The 22161-nt window shown below is 54.3% G+C and overlaps 1 protein-coding gene across 1 annotated transcript in view; it reads right to left on the bottom strand.

The window, feature by feature from the left end:
- Positions 1 to 22161, bottom strand: part of UBA1 (ubiquitin like modifier activating enzyme 1) — a 66916-nt gene that overhangs the window by 43747 nt on the left and 1008 nt on the right. The gene's annotated exons all lie outside the window — the stretch shown is intronic.

Here is a 22161-nt window from a genome sequence, read left to right as displayed (position 1 = left end):
CATTACTGACATTTAAGTGGAATTTAAAGACATTCCTATTCACTCAGGCATTGGGCAGCACTGAGAGACATTGTTGCTGGCACTCTTGAAATATTAATATGGACTTATTAATATTAACATGGAAGATATTTGGTTTGTTTAAAAAAAGAAAAAGTATTTTCCAGTGATTTTGTTGTTTGCTCACTTGGACTCCTTTGGGAGGGGGGTGAGATTTAAAAAAGAGGGGGAAAGGTTTGCCTAAGATCACCAAGAGAGTCAAGGCTGGGGTTAGATGTGAACTGCCAGGAATGAGAAATGGCTGCCTCTGGGTTAATGCAGGGAAGTGGGTTATGTGAACCCCCCTGAGACCTCCGGGTATACAGCGGGTGGGTGGGTGTAAAAGAATGTCTTGCACTATAGCACTGTGAGGACGCAGTGACTATTCCAACATTGCAACCTAGCACAGTGCATAGCTCCTATTCGCTTACTGTGGGTCTGCACCCTCAAGTGCTATATAGAGGCATTGTCTTCAACATAATTCAGGCTATCCTTATTTGGAGACAAAGCTCATTGCCTTCCTATTCAATACTCCAAATGTCAACATGCTGCTAGACAGCATCTTAAAAAGCAGAGACATCACCTTGCCAACAAAGGTCCGTATAGTTAAAGCTATGGTTTGCCAAGTAGTGATGTATGGAAATGAGAGCTGGACCATAAAGAAGGCTGATCGCCGAAGAATTGATGCTTTTGAATTATGGTGCTGGAGGAGACTCTTGAGAGTCCCATGGACTGCAAGAAGATCAAACCTATGCATTCTTCAGGAAATCAGCCCTGAGTGCTCACTGGAAGGACAGATCCTGAAGCTGAGGCTCCAATACTTTGGCCACCTCATGAGAAGAGAAGACTCCCTGGAAAAGACCATGATGTTGGGAAAGATGGAGGGCACAAGGAGAAGGGGATGACAGAGGACGAGATGGTACTCGATGTTCTCGAAGCTACCAATATGAGGCAGTGGAAGACAAGAGTGCCTGGCGTGCTCTGGTCCCTAGGTTCACGAAGAGTCGGACACGACTAAACAACTAAACAACAACAAAAATATCTTTGGTTGTCAATCTGAGTAGCCCTCCACTGTCCACTAAATATGTGTCACATACACTGGGATCTGCAGGCCAGAGCCCATGAAAGGTCTCTGTAAATATCCCCTCAAAACTCCACAAGCCTCAAGAGGCTGTTTTCTCTGTTCTTCCTTGCTTGGCCTTGCCTACACAGCACATTTGTTCAGCTGCAGCTCTCAGGGGGGCGCCACTGCCATCCTAAGAGAATGACGGAGGAGCTCCTGGTGAGTTCTGGCACCTCTTTTTCTAGAAAAACAGCCCTGCTGAACACATTCACTTAAACATGCCTCAACTGACTGGATGCCCGGACTGGGCTCCCACCCACCCAGCCCTTTTGAACACAGGAGAGGTGCAAACAGCATGTCTCTGTGAGGGAATACAGTGGTATCTGATGTAGGTGCCCCCTGCCTACCAAAGGATGGGACAGCTACTGGGGGTGTCCACACCCTTTCAATGTCTTTTTAAAATCTTTTTTCCCCCTATAGTCATACCTCACGTTACATTTGCTTCAGGTTGAGTGTTTTCAGATTGTGTACCGCAGCGACCCAGAAGTACCGGAACGAATTACTTCCAGGTTTCGCCGCTCGCGCAGATGCGCAAAATGCCATGACGTGCATGCGCAGAAGCGGCGAATCACAACCCGTGCAGACGCAGGTTGCGTTCTTTTCAGGTTGCGAATGGGCCTCCGGAACGGATCCCGTTCGCAACCAGAGGTACCACTGTACAGTGGTACCTCGGGTTAAGTACTTAATTCGTTCTGGAGGTCTGTTCTTAACCTGAAACTGTTCTTAACCTGAAGCACCACTTTAGCTAATGGGGCCTCCTGCTGCTGCCGCGCCACCGCCACGCGATTTCTGTTCTCATCCTGAAGCAAAGTTCTTAACCCGAGGTACTATTTCTGGGTTAGAGGAGTCTGTAACCTGAAGCATATGTAACCCAAGGTACCTCTGTATTTTGGTTGTGGCAACCATTTTGTGTTAAACTCTGCCCCCACGCCAGCCATTTTGTGTTATGCCACACCCCCACAACACTTTCCTTAAATTCAAAATGTGTCCAGTGGTTGGAAAACATTGGTGACCCCCGACATATACCCCACCAGATTTCCAGGTCAGATGTCCATGAAAAGCCATGTCACAGTTCCCAAGATGTGAGCCATGACAGCCCTGAAAAGCTATGTTGAGCAGAGATGGGAACCTCCAGAATGCAAAATGGGGAGAAGCTGCTTCACCTCCCACAAAGTCTCCATGACCAGAACATGTGGGAGCTGAAGCAGGGAGTTCTGGGTTAGGCCCTGAGGCAGCTCCTCCTCTTCCTGGTCACTTGCTGGATCAGTGTTTGCGGCTGGATTTTCTTCCTCCTCCCAAGGAAGCCCTTGGTGTGGGAAACCTTTGGCCCTCCTGAGGGAGTTGGATTACAAATCCCATACTTCCTGATTACTGGCCACACTGGCTAGATCCTCTGGGTATATTGTGCTTCAGCAACACCTGGAAGCCAAAGATTGTTCACACCTGCAGCAGAGCCCTCTGGCCCCAAATGGGCGTCCCTAGAGCCCCTTTGGGCTTCCCTCCAGGTCCAATGCTGCCTTCACTTTTGCAATCTGTGGGTGAAGAGGAAAACTGGGGATTAAGGCGAGGCTTGGGGCATTGTCAGAGATCCTGACTCAAAAATTCTTCCAATGGAAAAATGGGGAATTCCAGAAAAATGTGCAAGGAAACCCTCTCATGAAATATTTTCTCCTTCACAAATATGTGAAACACCCTTTAAGGCAAGGTTTTAAAATGTAGTTTTGGTTGCCCTTTACTCCTTCAAAATGTTTTCTAATAACTCTGCCATGACTACATAAGTTCATCTACCATTTTAGATAATTACAATTCCGGTATACTGTTAAGACATGTACACCGCTCATATCTTCTCAGGTTCCTCAAACATTGCAGCACGTCAAAGAAATTTATCTATGTTTGGAAATGCGCAATACCAAATTGAGAAGCAAGCTGATTTGAAAGGTACCGTATTTTTTGTCCCATAGGACGCTCCGTCCCATAGGACGCACCTAGTTTTTTTTGGGGGGGGGAAATAAAGGAATTTTCCCCCTTTATTCCCCCCCCCCAAACCAGGTCGGGGGACAGCGGGGAGGCGGTGCTGCGCCTCCCCGCTGTCCCCCGAGCTTGTGGGGCTGGCCGATGTCTGCCCGAAGCACTCTGCTTCAGCGCGCCCCGCACTCCGTGCAGCAGGCTGCTATCCGCAGGGCTCCCCAGGCTGCGGATATCTGCCCGGCGCGAGGGGTGCTCTGCTTCAGGGCGCCCCGCGCGCTGACCCCTCTCGCTCTCCAAGCTTCAGCGAAAGCCTGTATTCGCCCCATAGGACGCACACAGATTTCCCCTTCATTTTTGGAGGGGAAAAAGTGCGTCCTATAGGGCGAAAAATACGGTAGTTTCAATCTGTGCAAACCTTCAGCTCTCTGAAGACCATGGAGATAAAAATGGAAGGTCATAATCAGCTCCTATTGGTCTTTCAGAAACTGTTATCACCTTGATTTAAACTTTAAGTGACGCTCATAAGGGCACTCTCATAAGCTCCCACTCAGACCTTGTCCTGCTTTGGCAAGAACTACAGCTCCCAGAGTCCGTATGGAAAACTGTCATTTGTTCCAATGCGCAGGTTGGGGAGCAGACGAGCTCCGGGCTCCCCACAACCCTTTCCCAATAAGCTATGCTGGGGTACCAAATGTGGTGCCCCCCCCCCATGTGTTATTGGGTGACAACTCATCCTTATCCCTGACCACTGGCCAGACTGCTTGGAGCTAAGGGGAGAGGCAGATTTTTTAAAATGGTTTCTTCTGTTTCTGGATAATACTGACTGTGTGGAGAGGTCATTTCATAATTTAGGTAACAAAAATGCCCTTTGGCTTAGAACAACATTAATGGCTCTGTTTTCTGCTATCCTTAATGCACCGCCCCACAAAAATCTAATTTTCCTATTGGCAAAACCTAACTTATGTGTAGGTAGCCCTCACCTCTAAGTTTACTTGCAATCATTGTCTGAAGAAAACCAAAGCAGCTAGACTTGAAGATATCACAAATATATATATTTATGTGGTGAGTTATAAACTGGGGTAGGGAACCTACTTCCATAGTAGTGGGGAACCTCAAGGGAGACGAAGAGGGCAGAGGAGAAAGGCTGCACAATGGAAGAAAGGTGAAAAACCCTCTGCAAGCAAGCAGTTTAGAGGAGTTGGGGTGATGGAGGGAAGGGAGCCAAAATGGATGGAGCATTGCAAGCTACTACGGTTCAATGTCCGGATCTCTGGCTAGAACAATCTGCAGCCCCCTGGGCACCGGGAAAAAGGGAGGGAGAAGGGGTTGATAATGCGAAGAATGAGAGAGAGAGGAGGTGGCGTTGTGACTGTGAAGAAATGCAGCTCTCCAATCCTGCTTTATTATAATGCCTTTTAGGTCCCACAAGTAGAAATATTTGAATCAGATAAGAAAATAAATATAGCTGTCAGGGGTTCAGAAGCAGAGACGCAGAGAAGGGTGGAAACAGAGAGCGAGGGGGAGGAAGCCGAAGGGAGAATGAGTGATGATGACGACCCGAGATCTCCAAGCCTAAGCAGTGAGTCAGAGGACTCCCAAAAGGGAGCCCCAGTGAGCAGAGCAAGGGGGGGATCCGGGGGGACACCCCAGGAGGAAGGGAACAGAGGAGATTCAGAGAGCAGCAGCTGGAAGTCGGGACCCACGCTCATAACTGAGGGCGGCAGCAGCTGGAAGTCGGGACCCACGCTCAAGACTGAGAGCAGCAGGGAGGAAGGTAGCCAGGCATCGGGTTCCGGAGGCTGTCAGCAGGAGGGAGGGCACGAGTCAGGGGTGGTCACGCCCTCCTCAGAGAGCGAGGCAACGGTTAAGAGGAAAGTAGAGAGTTGGGCGCGCGCGCCAAGTTCAAATGCAGCGGAAGCTGGAGCAGTAAGCAGCCCGGAGAGTGAGCCAGGTCCTAAAGCCCGCCGCAAGGAGGCAGAAGGACCAGGGGGGTCAGCGTCAGAGGGGAGTAGAAGGGAGGAGGCCCAGGGGGGCAGAAGGACCCAGAGACGTAGGGAGAGGCGAAGGAGGTGGAGCAAGGCTAGGGTATTAAGCTGGTGTGCAAGAGGCGGGGACTCAGACGGGTCTTCGCCGACCTAGAGCAGAAGGTGTAGAGCTGCACGCTGCAGTTCGGAAATGAAACCTGTAACTCAATAAAGACTCTTTTAAAGTGGACGCTGTGTGGCGTGGTCCTATGTGAGCTGGGACCTGGTAGCAGCTCTGACAGTAAGACCCGTCTCATCAAAGCTTCAGAAACCTGAAACCTTGCAGCGGGAGCAGAAGCCGCTAGGGGAGGAAGAGGGGTGTCTGTAAGCGAGCTCACAAAGGTTAGCAAGATGACGGAAGAACAGAGGATCTCCGCGCTGCAAGAGGCAGTGACCCAGTTGTCCTCAGAGGTATTGGCTTCCAAGAAACGGGAGGAGGAGACTACAGCCGCCTACAGAGACCTACACGCCAGGTTTGAAATGCTTGTTAAGCAAGGGCAACCGGGACCCAGACCGGAGGGCGTGGGATTGGCACGGAGAGCAGGAGGGCTTGTGGCTCACTTCGATGGGACTTTGCAACAGTACCCTAATTTTAGAGCAGACGTAATGTGCGCACTGCAACTGCTGGCAAAAGACTTCAGAGATGAGGAAGAGAAGGTGGGGTTCATATTGTCCCATTTGCATGGGGATGCCAAAGCCTGGCTGCGCAATTTGTGGAGGGATAAAGATCCGGCGCTTCAGAATGCAGATGCCTTTATCAAAGCGATGGATGCGTGTTTTTTGTCTACTATTGATGTGGATCTTGCCAGACGGGAGATTCATGGACTAAAACAAGGGAGGGCGAGCGTCCGGCAGTATCACGCCCGATTTTTTGCGCTGGTCAGTGCTTTAGAATGGGATCGGGATTCGCCCCCTATCAGAGACCTCTTCTGGGAGGGTCTAAGTTCAGCGGTTAAGGATGAAATTGCAAGGGGGGAGAGGCCCCGAAGCACGCAGGAGGTGGTCCAAAGGGCGCTGACTGTGGGGGTGAGGCTGGAAGAACGTCCATGGTGCAGAGATGAAGGACGTGGAGGGCGCGAAGCAGCGAGAAGTTTCTCTTTCGTTCCGAGGGAAGCAGCGCGTGCGCAATCCACACCTCCGCCAGGAGGGGGAGGGGAACCGATGGAGGTTGGAGGTGCAAGGGCTCAGTCAGCAGCCAGAGCCCTAGCACCGGCAGCAGTGAAAGCGAAGCCTCCTAGAGGGAACAGGAAGTGTTACATCTGCGAGGATCCAGGCCATTTGGCGAAGGAGTGTCCCCGGAGGCTCCACAAGCACACTGCAGCCTCAGCAATGGTGACTGCAGCAACGCAGCAAGGAGAACCACAGCAGGGAAACGACGATGTCTGGCTGGAGACGGAGGCACTGGGGCCCAGCCAGACGCATCTGTGAAGCAGTCCCCAGCAATCTTGCAACCCACGGATCCCCTCCCACCCAAACCAGTAGTGCAGCTCACAGCATCTCTCCAGCTACCCGACGGCGTCACTATCGAAGTGCCGCTTTCTGTGGATTCTGGAAGCAACGCAGACTTTATAGCGCAGAGCTTTGTGGAGCAGCACGCTATACAGCTATTGCCTGCCACTCTGCCCCTGCAAGTCGTCACAGTGGATGGCAGAGAGTTGCTAGGGGGGCAGGTGGTGAAGCAGACGCCACCGATGGTGATGCGCCTTGGCAACCACAGGGAAGTCATCAGTTTTAATGTCACCCAACTGTCGGACACGCCCATTGTGTTGGGCATGAGTTGGCTGGACAGGCACAGTCCGACACTGGCTTGGTACCAGAGACAACTGATCTTCGGCTCCTCTTATTGCGCAGAACACTGCATCCTGCCCCGACGGGAGGGAGAGGAGGAGGAATCACAACTGCAGTTGGGAACGTTGCAAGCGGTCCCCCACAAATACGCGAGCTTTTTGGAGGTCTTCTGCGAGAAGGAGGCGGACAAGCTACCCCCTCACCGGCCATATGACTGCAAGATTGACCTCCTACCGGGGGCGACGCTGCCGAAGGGGCGGCTATACTCCATGTCTGAAGATGAAATGCAGGAACTCAAACAGTTCATCGAGCATAATCTGGAGCGTGGCTTCATCAGAGAGTCCAAGGCAGTGGGGGGCAGTCCCGTTTTCTTCGTGAAAAAGAAAGACACGCCCCAAAAAAGACTAGTTGTGGACTACCGCCTTTTGAACCAGATGACCAAACCGTCTGATTACCCCATGCCCAGGATTGACGACCTCCTCGCGACGGTGCGCAAGGGACGCGTGTTCACCAAGTTGGACCTGCGAGGGGCGTACAATCTCATCCGCATGCGGGAGGGCGATGAGTGGAAGACGGCCATGTTCACACCGCTGGGCACCTACGAATACAGAGTTATGCCCTTTGGATTACAAAATGGCTCTCACTGTTTTCAAGCTTTTATGCATCACGTGTTGGAGGGACTCCTCTACAAGACATGCGTCTGCTTCCTGGATGACATCCTGATTTTCTCTGACTCGCAGCAAGCTCACGACCGAGACGTGAGGGAGGTGCTCAGCAGGTTGCAACAACATAGACTGTACGCCAAGCTGGAGAAGTGCCAGTTCGACACGACGGAGGTGGATTTCCTGGGATACAAGTTGTCGGACAAGGGGATAGCCATGGACAGCACCAAGGTTCGTGCGGTATTGGATTGGAAAAGCCCGCGCAACCGGAAGGAGGTCCAGCGGTTTGTCGGCTTCGCCAACTTCTATCGCAAGTTTATCAAGGGGTTCGCGATGCAGACGGCAGCAATTACGGACACGCTCAGCTCCAAAAAAAAGAAATTCATCTGGACGGAGCAGGCGGAACAGTCCTTTCAAGCGCTCAAGCATCTCTTCGCATCGGAGAAGCAACTGCTGCATATCGACCCCAGTAAACCGTTGAGGGTAGAGACAGACGCGTCAGACAGAGCCGTGGGAGCTGTCCTGCTGCAGCGAGACCCGCAGGGGGTGTGGCGGCCGGGAGCGTTCTACTCCAGAAAGCTCAGCAAGTCGGAGCAGAACTACACCATCTGGGACAGGGAGTTGCTGGCCATTCATGCAGCTTTCAAGGCGTGGAGGCACTTCCTAATCGGCGCCAAGCACACGGTGCAGGTCTGCACGGACCACAAGAATCTGGAGCACTGGCGCACGGCTCAGTTCCTGAACCAGAGGCAGATACGTTGGGCGGAGTTCTTTGCTGACTTCAATTTCCGAATAGAGTACGTCCCAGGCGACACCAACATCATGGCGGATGCACTGTCCCGAAAACCGCAATACCTAGAAGAGGTGACGCCAGCGGCGGCCATGCACATCTTCGCACCGACGGCGTGGGCGTGTGCCTCAGCTACAGTAGACCTGGATGCGGTGCGACGTGCATTGCGGGACGACTCATTCGCGCAAGACAAGATGGCGGAACTGCTCAGAGGCACGGCTACCACGGGCGAGTTCCAGGTGCGGGACGGCTTGCTCCTACGCAAAGGGGCTGTCTATGTACCAGGAGACGACCTTCGCGCCAAGGTACTGCAACAGTTGCACGACGCACCCACGGCCGGTCACTTTGGCACAGAGAAAACGATGGAATTAGTCGCGAGAGACTTCTGGTGGCCCAGGCTGAGAGGAGAGGTCGCGGACTACGTCGCGAGGTGCGACACCTGCCAGAGGGCCAAGCCGGTACACAGACCACCGGCGGGACTGTTAGAACCGCTGCAAACACCGTTTGAACCGTGGGAGAGGGTGGCCCTGGACTTTGTGACGGATTTACCCAACTCGAGAGGCAAGACAGCTGTGCTAGTGGTGGTGGACTTGTTCACCAAGATGGCACATTTCATTCCGTGTGCGAAGGTGGCCACGGCGGAACAAACCGCCAAACTGTTCATAGATCACGTGTTCAAAGTGCATGGCCTGCCACGGTCTATCCTGTCCGACCGCGGACGCCAGTTCATCTCGTCTTTCTGGCAGAAGCTGATGGGTTTTCTAAATGTCAAGGTCAATCTGGCATCAGCAAGACACCCGCAGACCAACGGGCAAGCAGAGAGGGTCAATGCCATCATGCAGCAGTACCTGAGATGCTATGCCAATCAACAGCCTGCGACGTGGGTGGATTACCTGCCGCTAGCCGAGTTCGCTTACAACAACACGAAGCACGTGTCCACAGGAGTGACGCCGTTCTTTGCCAACAATGGGAGGAATCCCAGAACCTTCCCGGGACTGGAGAGAGTGGGGGAAGGAGAACCACAGACGGCGGACGCGTTCGCGTCAGAGCTGCAGGCGGTCCACGATCAACTCAGACGGCAGCTGGAGCTAGCTAAGCACGCCTACAAGGTGCAAGCTGACAAGCACAGGCGGGTTGGCGAAGTGATCCAAGTGGGAGACTGGGTCTGGTTGGCAGCCCACGCAGTGCCGACCAGGTCGCTTGCCAAGAAGAAGTTGGGGCACAAGCAGATCGGTCCGTACCAAGTCGAAGCGCAGATCAACCCGGTAGCCTTCCGACTGGCGCTGCCGGAGGGTTCCAGAATGCATCCGGTGTTCCACAGGTCGGTGCTCACTCCCTACAAGGCACCTCACAGGTTCCAGGAGCCAGGGACGGCGCCAAGTCCGCTCCGGGAACGGAAGGAGACGCGGGAGGTGAAGCACCAGGACCACATCAACGAGGTCACGGAGATTTTGGACTCCAGATGGGGGGAAGAGGGAGTCGAATACCTCTTAGCCAGAGAGGGCACCCGGGCCAGCGCCAATAGCTGGGTACCAGACTACGCTTTGGAGGAACCCCTGCTCAAGGACGAGTTTCATGCCCTCTTCCCACACAAACCCATGCCAGCGAGCTTCTTCGACGACTGGTTGTTCACACCCACACTTTCTTCCAGCACGTTCCATGGATTCGACTCAGAAGGGGAACCCGCACGGAGCACCCGTTCCCCAGAAGGTTCACCGGCAGGTTCGGCATCAGGCAACTCGTATTGGTGGGACGATCGACCAGAGGAGCGATGGCGCAGGAAGTGGCTGGAGATGCCAGGTCGAGCGACCGACGCAGAGACTGACATGGACGTGTTCGGGGAGGACCTCGGGTTCGAGCACGGCGGTACAGAGATGGAAGAGCAACAAGTCAACGTCGACGACCGCGAGGGGGAAGACTCGGAGGTCTTCAGTTGGCGGCCACCCACGGGGAGCGACCTGTATCCAGCATTCCCTCCCATGATGATGGAGCGCCCAGCACCCACACCTGACAGCGGGGAGGGGGGAAGGGGGGGCTTCGAGGGGGGGATGGATGTCAGGGGTTCAGAAGCAGAGACGCAGAGAAGGGTGGAAACAGAGAGCGAGGGGGAGGAAGCCGAAGGGAGAATGAGTGATGATGACGACCCGAGATCTCCAAGCCTAAGCAGTGAGTCAGAGGACTCCCAAAAGGGAGCCCCAGTGAGCAGAGCAAGGGGGGGATCCGGGGGGACACCCCAGGAGGAAGGGAACAGAGGAGATTCAGAGAGCAGCAGCTGGAAGTCGGGACCCACGCTCATAACTGAGGGCGGCAGCAGCTGGAAGTCGGGACCCACGCTCAAGACTGAGAGCAGCAGGGAGGAAGGTAGCCAGGCATCGGGTTCCGGAGGCTGTCAGCAGGAGGGAGGGCACGAGTCAGGGGTGGTCACGCCCTCCTCAGAGAGCGAGGCAACGGTTAAGAGGAAAGTAGAGAGTTGGGCGCGCGCGCCAAGTTCAAATGCAGCGGAAGCTGGAGCAGTAAGCAGCCCGGAGAGTGAGCCAGGTCCTAAAGCCCGCCGCAAGGAGGCAGAAGGACCAGGGGGGTCAGCGTCAGAGGAGAGTAGAAGGGAGGAGGCCCAGGGGGGCAGAAGGACCCAGAGACGTAGGGAGAGGCGAAGGAGGTGGAGCAAGGCTAGGGTATTAAGCTGGTGTGCAAGAGGCGGGGACTCAGACGGGTCTTCGCCGACCTAGAGCAGAAGGTGTAGAGCTGCACGCTGCAGTTCGGAAATGAAACCTGTAACTCAATAAAGACTCTTTTAAAGTGGACGCTGTGTGGCGTGGTCCTATGTGAGCTGGGACCTGGTAGCAGCTCTGACAATAGCATATATTTCTTTTTACATAATTTTAATTTACAAAAATAATTGAAAGGGTGGATGGATGGATGAAGGAAAGGCAGACATCTCAAGTGGGAAAAAACCAGTTTCCCCCCATGTTTCAAACTGTATGAACGTTTCATATGCCATGAGGATGCTCCTGGATTCGGAATGTAAAGAGCTCCCAGGTGCAGAAGACTCCCAAAGCACCTCCTTGCCTGGCCATGACTCACTTGGGGAACCCGGAACAGCAGGAAACCCAGAGGGCTACCCTGAAGTCACACAGATGATGCCTGCCCACTGCTTTGGGAGCTGGTGGTCCACCCTGTGGCCCACAAGGCCTTTTCAGGCAGCCCTTACCCAATGTGGAGAAGGAAGCTTTCTCTTCTCCCTGCTTGCTTGCTTCTTGGGCCCTCTCCCAAGGGGTGGGCTGAGGGAAGCGGCCATGGCAGTGGAGCCGCAGGGCCAGAGGGAGGCTGTGATGCAGCCTGGGCCCAGCAGAGACACGGTGTGTGGCGACATGCAGGGGGCCTTGGAGGGGGCTCTGAGGGCGGTTGGGCTGCCTCGGGCAGGGAGGCTCTGCTTCTGGCTGCCTGCCAGGGATTGCAGGGGGTCTGGCTAGATGACGCTCAGGAGTCCCCTTCCAGCTCTACAGATCCCTGCCCCTCCTTAGTTAATAACCAGCCTGAAGAGGCTGTGTGTGTGGTGTACGGGGGGGGGGGGGAGCAAGTGGGATAAATGGTGGCAGCTGTGGGCAACCAGCAGGCAAGTGAGGAGGATGAGGCAGCTGTTGCCCCTGTTGCCCCCCATCCCGTGCCCCCTCCTCCTCCTTCTCATGGGCTGCATTTATTTACTGGCTTCACAAGAGACTCAATCTATTGTGTATATTAAAGAATATTAATTATATTGCAAACACATTAATTTATGATATGGAAATTTAATTCAGTGTGTGGTCTGCGGCTTCTGTGTCAAAGTCCTCTTGCAGCCCACTGGGTCTGAGAGGCTGAACTGTCTGGTTCCAGCCTTATAGAAACCCAGCACCTTTCTGGCTACTCTGCTGACACAGTTTTTTCTGCTGTGAGGTCCTAATGACCAAAGACCAATGTAATGAATAACAATAATGAGTTGCTCAGAGGAGGAAACCTCTTATGTCTTTAGCCTTCATGCACATTTAACCTATGGGAGTACATTATCTGCCTGGGGGGGGGGGGCAGTCTTAGTAAACAGTCCCAGGCTTCCTTTCTGCCATCTTTCCCCAGGATTCTTCAGCTAGCCGGAGGGGTTTCCTTGAGATTGCTCAACACCACAGCGATGTGGCTCTTTCCTTCCCTACACCATGAGCCACACTGCCATGAGCTGTGCCAGCTGCCTCTCCACAGGCAGGTGCCTTCAGACGCTTAAGGCAACGGACTAGAGCCTGGTTTGCTACAAAGACAAAGCAATCCAACTGACATGACATGTTGGGAAAGAGCAGGGTAAACCAAGAAGGATGGACTTTGACACACTCTCCGTAGGGTACATGTGAACAATGCTCGTTATCCTCATCCATATTACCTGCTGCTTGAAATGCAGCCATAGGAAAATATTTCCAGATGGGAAGCGGCTTAAGAACAGAAAAACAGCTCTGCTGGATCAAACCAGAGGTCTGTTAAATCCCACACTGTTCTGCCAGCAGCTAGTCAAGCCTCGGCGGTGCTCTTGCGCTGCTCCCATTCATCTCTGCAGTTGCCATCAGCACTGTACTTTCTAAAGCAGGGATAGGGAACCTGTGGCCCTCCAGAGGTTGTGGACTACAATTCCCATCACCCCTGACCATTGGCCTTGTTGGCTGGAGGGCTGAGCAAATGACATCTTGATAAGTGTTTCAACAAGGCAATACACCAGTGAACAAAAGGTGGAGACTTAACAGCTTCCCAGGGGGTAGCTCAGCTTTGCAGATAATTTGCTCCCTCCCTCCCCCTGTAAGAAAAGTAGACAAGCCCTCACACAAAGCAGCAAACTCTTTCAGCTTAGCTGGTGGCTTTCCACTTGTTGTTGTTGTTGTTTAGTCGTGTCCGACTCTTCGTGACCCCATGGACCAGAGCACGCCAGGCACTTCTGTCCTCCACTGCCTCCCGCAGTTTGATCAAACTCATGCTAGTAGCTTCAAGAACACCATCCAACCATCTCATTCTCTGTCGTCCCCTTCTCCTTGTGCCCTCCATCTTTCCCAACATCAGGGTCTTTTCCAGGGAGTGGCTTTCCACTTGGAGCTCGAGTAATTATGCAGAGCCTGCTAACAATCCAGGAGGGACCCCCACAGATAAACAAACAAAGCACTTCTTTCTTCCTCACACTCACCCCCACCTTGAAAAATCTAGGGGGGAAGAGCTTCTATTTTTATTTTCTGGTAGTGTTTATGTTGTTGGTTCCCCCTAAATAGCTTTCTTCCATATTAAAAAGGGTGTTTTTTAAATTTAAAAGAGACTATTTGTCAGAGCTGCCACCCAGTCCCAGCTCACATAGGACCAAGTCCGCCAGCGTTCACTTTATAAGAGTCTTTATTAAGTTACAGGTTTCATTTCCGAACTGCAGCGTGCAGCTCTACACCTTCTGCCCTAGGTCGGCGAAGACCCGTCTGAGTCCCCGCCTCTTGCACACCAGCTTAATACCCTAGCCTTGCTCCACCTCCTTCGCCTCTCCCTACGTCTCTGGGTCCTTCTGCCCCCCTGGGCCTCCTCCCTTCTACTCTCCTCTGACGCTGACCCCCCTGATCCTTCTGCCTCCTTGCGGCGGGCTTTGGGACCTGGCTCACTCTCCGGGCTGCTTACTGCTCCAGCTTCCGCTGCATTTGAACTTGGCGCGCGCGCCCAACTCTCTACTTTCCTCTTAACCGTTGCCTCGCTCTCTGAGGAGGGCGTGACCACCCCTGACTCGTGCCCTCCCTCCTGCTGACAGCCTCCGGAACCCGATGCCTGGCTACCTTCCTCCCTGCTGCTCTCAGTCTTGAGCGTGGGTCCCGACTTCCAGCTGCTGCCGCCCTCAGTTATGAGCGTGGGTCCCGACTTCCAGCTGCTACTCTCTGAATCTCCTCTGTTCCCTTCCTCCTGGGGTGTCCCCCCGGATCCCCCCCTTGCTCTGCTCACTGGGGCTCCCTTTTGGGAGTCCTCTGACTCACTGCTTAGGCTTGGAGATCTCGGGTCGTCATCATCACTCATTTTCCCTTCGGATTCCTCCCCCTCGCTCTCTGCTTCCTCCCTTCTCTGCGTCTCTGCTCCTGAACCCCTGACATCCATCCCCCCCTCGAAGCCCCCCCTTCCCCCCTCCCCGCTTTCAGGTGTGGGTGCTGGGTGCTCCATCATCACGGGAGGGAATGCCGGATACAGTTCGCTCCCCGTGGTTGGCCGCCAACTGAAGACCTCCGAGTCTTCCTCCTCGCGGTCGCCGACGTTGACCTGTTCCGCTTCCATCTCTGTACCGCCGTGCTCGAACCCAAGGTCCTCCCCGTACACGTCCATGTCAGTCTCTGCGTCGGTCGCTCGACCTGGCATCTCCAGCCACTTCCGGCGCCATTGCTCCTCCGGTCGATCGTCCCACCAATACGAGGTGTCTGACGCCGAACCCGCCGGCGATCCTTCTGGGGAACGGGTGCTCAGCGCGGGTTCCCCGTCCGAGTCGAATCCATGGAACGTGCTGGAAGAAAGTGTGGGCGTGAACAGCCAGTCGTCGAAGAAGCTCGCTGGCATGGGTCTGTGTGGGAAAAGGGCATGAAACTCGTCCTTGAGCAGGGGTTCCTCCAAAGCGTAGTCTGGCACCCAGCTATTGGCGCTGGCCCGGGTGCCCTCTCTGGCTAGGAGGTATTCGACTCCCTCTTCCCCCCATCTGGAGTCCAAAATCTCCGTGACCTCGTTGATGGGGTCTTGCTGCGTCACCCCTCGCGTCTCCGTCCGCTCCCGGAACGGACTCGGTGCCGTCCCTGGCTCCTGGAATCTGTGAGGTGCCTTGTAGGGAGTGAGCACCGACCTGTGGAACACCGGATGCATTCTGGAACCCTCCGGCAGCACCAGTCGGAAGGCTACCGGGTTGATCTGTGCTTCGACTTGGTACGGACCAATTTGCTTGTGCCCCAACTTCTTCTTGGCTAGTGACCTGGTCGGCACTGCGTGGGCTGCCAACCAGACCCAGTCTCCCACTTGGATCTCTTCGCCAACCCGCCTGTGCTTGTCAGCTTGCACCTTGTAGGCGTGCTTAGCTAGCTCCAGCTGCCGTCTGAGTTGATCGTGTACCGCCTGCAACTCTGACGCGAACGCGTCCGCCGTCTGTGGTTCTCCGTCCCCCACTCTCTCCCGTCCCGGGAAGGTTCTGGGATTCCTCCCATTGTTGGCGAAGAACGGCGTCACCCCTGTGGACACGTGCTTCGTGTTGTTGTAAGCGAACTCGGCGAGCGGCAGGTAATCCACCCAGGTCGCAGGTTGTTGATTGGCATAGCATCTCAGGTACTGCTGCATGATGGCATTGACCCTCTCTGCTTGCCCGTTGGTCTGCGGGTGTCTTGCTGATGCCAGATCGACCTTGACATTTAGAAAACTCATCAGCTTCTGCCAGAAATTCGAGACGAACTGGCGCCCGCGGTCGGACAGGATAGACCGCGGCAGACCATGCACTTTGAACACGTGATCTATGAACAGTTTGGCGGTTTGTTCCGCCGTGGCCACCTTCGCACACGGAATGAAATGTGCCATCTTGGTGAACAAGTCCACCACCACTAGTACAGCTGTCTTGCCTCTCGAGCTGGGTAGATCCGTAACAAAGTCCAGGGCCACCCTCTCCCACGGTTCAAACGGCGTTTGCAGCGGTTCCAGCAGTCCCGCCGGTGGTTTGTGCACCGGTTTGGCCCTCTGGCAGGTGTCGCACCTCGCAACGTAGTCCGCGACTTCCCCTCTCAGTCTGGGCCACCAAAAGTCCCTTGCGACTAATTCCACCGTTTTTTCCGTGCCAAAGTGCCCGGCCGTGGGTGCGTCGTGCAGCTGCTGCAGTACCCTGGCGCGAAGTTCGTCTCCCGGCACGTAGATGGCCCCTTTACGTAAGAGCAAGCCGTCTCGTATCTGGAACTCGTCGCCCTTCGCCGTGCCCTTGTGCACCTCTGCCATCTTCGCCTGCGCGAAGGAGTCGTCCTGCAACGCCCGCCGCACCGCATCCAGGTCTACTGTGGCTGAAGCGCACGCCCACGCTGTTGGCGCGAAGATGTGCATGGCTGCCGCTGGCGTCGCCTCTTCGAGGTATTGCGGTTTGCGGGACAGTGCATCCGCCATGACGTTGGTGTCGCCTGGGACGTACTCTATTCGGAAATTGAAGTCAGCAAAGAACTCCGCCCAACGTATCTGCCTCTGGTTCAGGAACTGAGCCGTGCGCCAGTGCTCCAGATTCTTGTGATCCGTGCAGACCTGCACCGTGTGCTTGGCGCCGATCAGGAAGTGCCTCCACGCCTTGAAAGCTGCATGAATGGCCAGCAACTCCCTGTCCCAGATGGTGTAGTTCTGCTCCGACTTGCTGAGCTTTCTGGAGTAGAACGCTCCCGGCCTCCAGACCCCCTGTGGGTCCCTTTGCAGCAGGACAGCTCCCACTGCTCTATCGGACGCGTCTGTCTCTACCCGCATCGGTCTGCTGGGGTCGATATGCAGCAGTTGCTCTTCCGACGCGAAGAGACGCTTGAGTGCTTGAAAGGACTGCTCCGCCTGCTCCGTCCAGATGAATTTCTTTTTCTTGGAGCTTAGCGTGTCCGTAATGGCCGCCGTCTGCATCGCGAACCCCTTGATAAACTTGCGATAGAAGTTGGCGAAGCCGACAAACCGCTGGACCTCCTTCCGGTTGCGCGGGCTCTTCCAATCCAACACCGCACGAACCTTGGCGCTGTCCATGGCTAGCCCCTTGTCCGACAACTTGTAACCCAAGAAATCCACCTCCGTCGTGTCGAACTGGCACTTCTCCAGTTTGGCGTACAGTCTATGCTGCTGCAGCCTCTTCAGCACCTCCCGAACATCTTGGTCATGGGCTTGCTGCGATTCGGAGAATATCAGGATGTCATCCAGAAAGCAGACGCACTTCTTGTAAAGGAGTCCCGCCAACACATGATGCATGAAAGCTTGGAAACAGTGAGAACCGTTTTGCAATCCAAACGGCATCACTCTGTATTCGTAGGTGCCCAGAGGCGTGAACATGGCTGTCTTCCACTCATCGCCCTCCCGCATGCGGATGAGATTGTACGCACCTCGCAGGTCCAACTTGGTGAACACGCGTCCCTTGCGCACCGTCGCTAGTAGGTCGTCAATCCTGGGCATGGGGAAATCAGAAGGCTTGGTCATCTTGTTTAAGAGGCGAAAATCCACCACCAGTCTTTTTTGGGGCGTGTCTTTCTTCTTCACGAAGAAAACAGGACTGCCCCCTACTGCCCTGGACTCCCGGATGAAACCGCGCTGCAAATTGTGATCTATGAACTGTTTGAGTTCCTGCAATTCGTCCTCAGACATGGAATACAGCTTCCCTTTCGGCAGCGTCGCCCCTGGTAGGAGGTCAATCTTGCAGTCATATTGCCTGTGCGGTGGTAGCTTGTCAGCCTCTTTCTCGCAGAAGACCTCCAGAAAGTCTGCGTATTTGTGGGGGACTGCTTGCAACGTTCCCAACTGCAGTTGTGATTCCTCCTCCTCTCCCTCCTGTCTGGGCAGGATGCAGTGTTCTGCGCAATAAGAGGAGCCGAAGATCAGCTGTCTCTGGTACCAAGCCAGTGTCGGACTGTGCCTGTCCAGCCAACTCATGCCCAACACAATGGGCGTGTCCGACAGTTGGGTGACATTAAAACTGATGACTTCCCTGTGGTTGCCAAGGCGCATCACCATCGGTGGCGTTTGCTTCACCACCTGCCCCCCTAGCAACTCTCTGCCATCCACTGTGACGACTTGCAGGGGCAGAGTGGCAGGCAGTAGCTGTATAGCGTGCTGCTCCACAAAATCCTGCGCTATAAAGTCTGCGTTGCTTCCAGAATCCACAGAAAGCGGCACTTCGATAGTGACGCCATCGGGTAGCTGGAGAGATGCTGTGAGCTGCACTACTGGTTTGGGTGGGAGGGGGTCCGTGGGTTGCAAGATCGCTGGGGACTGCTTCACTGATGCGTCTGGCTGGGCCCCAGTGCCTCTGTCTCCAGCCAGACATCGTCGTTTCCCTGCTGTGGTTCTCCTTGCTGCGTTGCTGCAGTCACCATTGCTGAGGCTGCAGTGTGCTTGTGGAGCCTCCGGGGACACTCTTTCGCCAAATGGCCTGGATCCTCGCAGATGTAACACTTCCTGTTCCCTCTAGGAGGCTTCGCTTTCACTGCTGTCGGTGCTTGGGCTCTGGCTGCTGACTGAGCCCTTGCACCTCCAACCTCCATCGGTTCCCCTCCCCCTCCAGGCGGAGGTGTGGATTGCGCACGCGCTGCTTCTCTTGGAATGAAAGAGAAACTTCTCGCTGCTTCGCGCCCTCCACGTCCTTCATCTCTGCACCATGGACGTTCTTCCAGCCTCACCCCCACAGTCAGCGCCCTTTGGACCACCTCCTGCGTGCTTCGGGGCCTCTCCCCCCTTGCAATCTCATCCTTGACCGCAGAGCTTAGACCCTCCCAGAACAGGTCTCTGACAGGGGGCGAATCCCGGTCCCACTCTAAGGCACTGACCAGCGCAAAAAAGCGGGCGTGGTACTGCCGGACGCTTGCCCTCCCTTGTTTTAGTCCATGAATCTCCCGTCGGGCAAGATCCACATCAATAGTAGACAAAAAACACGCATCCATCGCTTTGATAAAGGCATCTGCATTCTGAAGCGCCGGATCTTTATCCCTCCACAAATTGCGTAGCCACGCTTTAGCATCCCCATGCAAATGGGATAGTATGAACCCCACTTTCTCTTCCTCATCTCTAAAGTCTTTTGCCAGCAGTTGCAGTGCGCACATTACGTCTGCTCGAAAATTGGGGTACTGTTGTAAATTCCCATCGAAGTGAGCCACAAGCCCTCCTGCTCTCCGTGCCAACCCAACCCCCTCCGGTCTGGGTCCTGGCTGCCCGTGTTTAACCCATGCTTCAAACCTGGCGTGGAGATCTCTGTAGGCGGCTGCCGCATCCTCCTCCCTCTTCTTGGATGCCAGTACCTCCGCGTTCAATTGGGTAACTGCCTGTTGCAGCGCTGCAACTGTCTCTGCTTCCGTCATCTCTGCTAACCGTCGTGAGCTTGCTCCCAAACACCGATCCCCTCCTCCAGCTGCCTCTCTCTCCGCTGCGAGATATCAGGTGTCCGAAGCTTTTGTGAGACGGGTCTTACTGTCAGAGCTGCCACCCAGTCCCAGCTCACATAGGACCAAGTCCGCCAGCGTTCACTTTATAAGAGTCTTTATTAAGTTACAGGTTTCATTTCCGAACTGCAGCGTGCAGCTCTACACCTTCTGCCCTAGGTCGGCGAAGACCCGTCTGAGTCCCCGCCTCTTGCACACCAGCTTAATACCCTAGCCTTGCTCCACCTCCTTCGCCTCTCCCTACGTCTCTGGGTCCTTCTGCCCCCCTGGGCCTCCTCCCTTCTACTCTCCTCTGACGCTGACCCCCCTGATCCTTCTGCCTCCTTGCGGCGGGCTTTGGGACCTGGCTCACTCTCCGGGCTGCTTACTGCTCCAGCTTCCGCTGCATTTGAACTTGGCGCGCGCGCCCAACTCTCTACTTTCCTCTTAACCGTTGCCTCGCTCTCTGAGGAGGGCGTGACCACCCCTGACTCGTGCCCTCCCTCCTGCTGACAGCCTCCGGAACCCGATGCCTGGCTACCTTCCTCCCTGCTGCTCTCAGTCTTGAGCGTGGGTCCCGACTTCCAGCTGCTGCCGCCCTCAGTTATGAGCGTGGGTCCCGACTTCCAGCTGCTACTCTCTGAATCTCCTCTGTTCCCTTCCTCCTGGGGTGTCCCCCCGGATCCCCCCCTTGCTCTGCTCACTGGGGCTCCCTTTTGGGAGTCCTCTGACTCACTGCTTAGGCTTGGAGATCTCGGGTCGTCATCATCACTCATTTTCCCTTCGGATTCCTCCCCCTCGCTCTCTGCTTCCTCCCTTCTCTGCGTCTCTGCTCCTGAACCCCTGACACTATTCTTTTTGCTTGCTTCCCCTCTCTCCCTCCCTTTGATAAAAAGGGGAGATATTGGTGGGATGAGAGCTTTTTGGGGGCCTTGGGGGGGGATGGAGGGGAGAAGATTTAGGTGGCTGCCTTATGCTGAAATGGGAGGTTGGGTACTGTGTGAAAATGATGGGGAGGGTGTTTTTTGGTAAGCAGTGAAAGCAAATGCGTGCCTCCTCACAAGTAAGCCCTACTGAATTCAATGGGGCTTACTCCCAGGAAAGTAGAAGTAAGTTTAGTTTAACTCAGTGGGGCTTATGCATGCACAGATCCCACTTAGACCTCTGAGTTGGGGAAGCATATGCAACTTGAAGAGTAAATCACTTAAACTACTCTTAAATTAGCTGAAAATATATTAAATATATTACAGTGGTACCTCGGGTTACATACGCCTCAGGTTACATACGCTTCAGGTTACAGACTCCGCATACCCAGAAATAGTACCTCAGCTTAAGAACTTTGCTTCAGGATGAGAACAGAAATCGTGCAGCAGCGGCAGCCCCCATTAGCTAAAGTGGTGCTTCAGGTTAAGAACAGTTTCAGGTTAAGAACGGACCTCCCGAACGAATTAAGTACTTAACCCGAGGTACCACTGTATAAAGGTAAAGGTACCCTTGCCCGTACGGGCCAGTCGTGTCCGACTCTAGGGTTGTGCACCCATCTCACTTAAGAGGCCGGGGGCCAGCGCTGTCCGCAGACACTTCCGGGTCACGTGGCCAGTGTGACAAGCTGCATCTGGCGAGCCAGCGCAGCACACGAAACGCCGTTTACCTTCCTGCTGGAGCGGTCCCTATTTATCTACTTGCACTTGGGGGTGCTTTCGAACTGCTAGGTTGGCAGGCGCTGGGACCGAACGACGGGAGCGCACCCCGCCACGGGGATTTGAACCGCCGACCATGCGATCGGCAAGTCCTAGGCGCTGAGGTTTTACCCACAGCGCCACCCGCGTCCCACCACTGTATATGGAAGTTTATTTAATATTTTTATTAAATCTACTACTTCCTTACATTTTAAGGCCCTCCACCACCATGGGGAGGCCCAGCAAGGCCCTCTGATGCTGTGGGGAGATACGCAGGAACCTCTTCCGCCACAGGGAGACCCTGCAAGGCCCTTCGCCACCGCAGATATATATCATGATATATCGAGACAGCGTGATTTTAGCTGGTTATATACCAGCTAAAAATGTTGAAAACCAGATAGTGCCCTAGTTGGCTGGCTGGGGCTCATGGGAACTGAGGTCCAGCAATGTCTGGAGGGCCACAGGTTCCTCTCCGCTGCCCTAAAATATCAGACTCCATTCTCAGCTGGATTTATCCAACTCTCTCAAACAGCAGTTGGGGTAAGCAACCATTAGAGACAGTCTATGATGATCAAGAATCTCTGTTGCTGGACCAGAAGTATTTACCCATTCTCAGCTGCCAGTAAGAAAAAAGCTAAATTTCTGTGTGGGGAATGACCTGGGTTAATGCATGTTTGTGCAGGGGAAGGAAGAGAAGTGGCCAAAGGGAGGCCGAGTTGGGCTTCTTGCTCCTTAACAAAGGGAACAGTGTGAGAAAATCTTTGTCAAGCATTGTTAGTGTCTCATCAGAGTCTGAGTTAATGGAATTTGATGCAAAAGGCACTAGCATACGAATGCCTCTAGGTAGCTCTTCAAGAACAGGAGGCTGCTTACAGATACTATGCCACTTTAGCCCATCCCTAGAGAAGTAGTTACAGTCTCTTGAGATTAGGTTCTTAACCAGCTCCCTTCTTACAAGTCAAGGAAACAGA

Source organism: Podarcis vaucheri (genome assembly GCF_965113315.1).
Source record: "Podarcis vaucheri genome assembly, chromosome: 17".
NCBI lineage: Eukaryota > Metazoa > Chordata > Lepidosauria > Squamata > Lacertidae > Podarcis > Podarcis vaucheri.
This window is presented reverse-complemented; position numbering and strand designations above follow the sequence as displayed.